Source organism: Athene cunicularia, assembly GCF_003259725.1.
Source record: "Athene cunicularia isolate RWA chromosome 15 unlocalized genomic scaffold, athCun1 chr15_part1, whole genome shotgun sequence".
Lineage (NCBI taxonomy): Eukaryota > Metazoa > Chordata > Aves > Strigiformes > Strigidae > Athene > Athene cunicularia.
The window spans coordinates 7,050,642-7,052,914 of record NW_020799121.1 but is presented as its reverse complement, the minus strand read 5'-3'; the positions used below and the strand labels follow the sequence as shown (position 1 = coordinate 7,052,914).

At 56.4% G+C, this 2,273-nt stretch overlaps 1 long non-coding RNA gene across 1 annotated transcript; it reads right to left on the bottom strand.

Moving 5' to 3' along the window:
• Window positions 1-1,351, bottom strand: LOC113486128. The gene is made up of 3 exons (XR_003399548.1): window positions 1,138-1,351; window positions 844-944; window positions 1-54 (listed from the first exon to the last, which is right to left on the bottom strand). It is a non-coding gene; the product is annotated as an uncharacterized LOC113486128 (long non-coding RNA).
• Between the last annotated feature and the right edge of the window lie 922 nt (window positions 1,352-2,273).

Genomic DNA, 2,273 nt, shown 5'->3' with positions numbered 1-2,273 from the left:
GCGGCGTCCCGCCCGCCGCCTCCCGCTCGTACTCCCGCCGGCTCTCGGCAGCATCTGCGGGGGCACACAGCGTCAGCGCCGCCGCCGGCGGGCCGGGCCCTACGGAACGCGTTTAAAGGCACGGAAAAGCGGTGCGCGGGGGAAGGAGGGGGCTCGGGAAGGGAAGAGCGCGGCAGCGTGCAGCAGGAACCGGGGCCTGTGGGACGGGACCTTCTGACTGCGGTGAAGGGAGCGGGGTTGACTGACAAGCTGGTGCACGCCTGAAATTTCTGCAATTGTGTAACACTAAACAAATACAGACTTCCCTTTATTTTGCAGGCCCGGAGTGTGCTGGAAGAAAGGCCCTCGGTTGCCTTTGCAGTTGTTTGCTCTGCGTAATGGAAAAGGAGTCAATGGGCAGAGGTGCTGTTCGACCTGACTGCAGCTCCTGAATGGGAGCGGGTCGGCCCTGAACACGCTGCCGAGGCGCGTTAAAAGGGCAATGCGAGGAGGAGGAGCCAGTGGCCCTGGCTGCATCTCTGCCTGAAAAGCTCAACTTGCTGCTGAAAAGTCAAAAATGGGACACTAAAGGGGAAGGGTGGCGTTTTTAAAGCAGCAAAGTTGCTTGAGCACAACAATAGTGAGCCTTTTAGGCGTAGGAAGAATGAATTAGGCTACAAAGGTGGCTATTTTTGTTTTAGAAAAGTATAGGTGGTAGCACAAAGCTATGAAGCGATGAAGCAGTGCCTGCTGCAGGCAGCCGTGCACCAGCATGGCACGCAAGGTGGCCCCAAGCATGCACGCGCCGCGGCTGGCCCTGCGGGTCCGGGGTGACATCACGGCCTGGCCGCTGGGGACTCTCACCTTTCTCTGTTCCGTTCTGGTGGGCTGGGGAAGAGACTGGATTCCGGGATCTGGCAAAAGCACTCATGAGAGGAAGAGCCCCTGGCCTGTGATTCCTGGGCCTGGAAGAAGAAAGGGAGAAGTGACACAGCTGATGGTCCAACAGACCGAGCACCCAGAGCTGCTGGCAAAGGGGGCCCATCCCAGTGCTGCTCAAACTCCATGTAAGCCTTGTGCAATGTAAGCTGGGCAGGTGCACGCTAAACTGTGGGTGAGAGTGGGGTGTAGACATAGTCAATAAAGACGTAGCCTTACCAATCCTCAGGGTCGCAGTCTCGGAATCCCTTGGCAAAAGGGTTACTGGCGATCTTTAGCTGCGTGATCTGTAAGGAGAAGCAGGGAAATGTCTCAAAGCAAGGAACACGGGGCTCCCTGGTCAAACAGCGAGCGTGTCCCTGAGCGGGCTTTGGGAGTCAGAAGTGCCTGGTGTAACAGAGAGGGCCCAGGGGCTGGTGGAGACGGGACACGCTCTGCCACAGAACACAGACATGTGCTTTCCCTCTGTCAGAAAACGCGGGCTAGCGTGCTATCTAATACGAGTTCAAGGCGAAGGGAGAGGCAGCCCGAGTCGGCTGCAAAAGCTGTGTAAATGCACTTGTAAGAAAATGCCACATTATATGGGTCACCACTGGAGCAGCTAAGACAAATCACTGGATAAATCATACTTATGTATTTATTTAATTCGCCGGGGAGAAGGCAGGACATTTTCTATATTTAAGCAAATCCACGGATAAAGTATGTGATTGTGAGTTTCCGGAATGGGTTGAAAAACAAACTTTAAGCCCCTCAGTGACAGTTCCAGCCTTAGAGGTCAAACTGATAGAAAGCAGGAGAGAAGGAGCAGCTGTCCGGAGCCATCAGGCAAATGCCAGCCGGGGAGGGACTCCGGAGCCCCTTAAAGGCGCAGCCCTGCTCCGGCCCCGCCGCCTCCCCGGGGTGGGGTGCCGGCCCGCCCGCAGCATCCCGAGGGGACCCCGGATCGATGTGCTCAGAGCCGCTGCCGAGGGTGGCACCGCCGCCGGGGACAGCCCCGCGCCCCAGACCCGGTGCGGAGCAAGGCGGCTTGGAGCAGCGCTGAAAAGCCCCGGCTATGAAACCGTGCTTGCGCTGGCGGCTGGGGTCCCTGCTCTTTACATTACACTGATGCGATTTAAAGAAGCAATTGGATTAACCGCTGCCCAGAAATCCACATCAGATTAGAGGGGGTGGATTGCTTTGTTTCGTTTTGTTTCAGTTTTTTAACATACAACTGTATTCTGGGGAGGAACAGACCGCTGCGAGTTTAGAGAAACAAAATCGCAGATTTATGCAAACAAATTGTGAGTGACATGTCGCAGCGGGAAGCCCGTGGTTTCCCTTCGAGCCCCGGGCTGGGGTTTACACAGGTAATG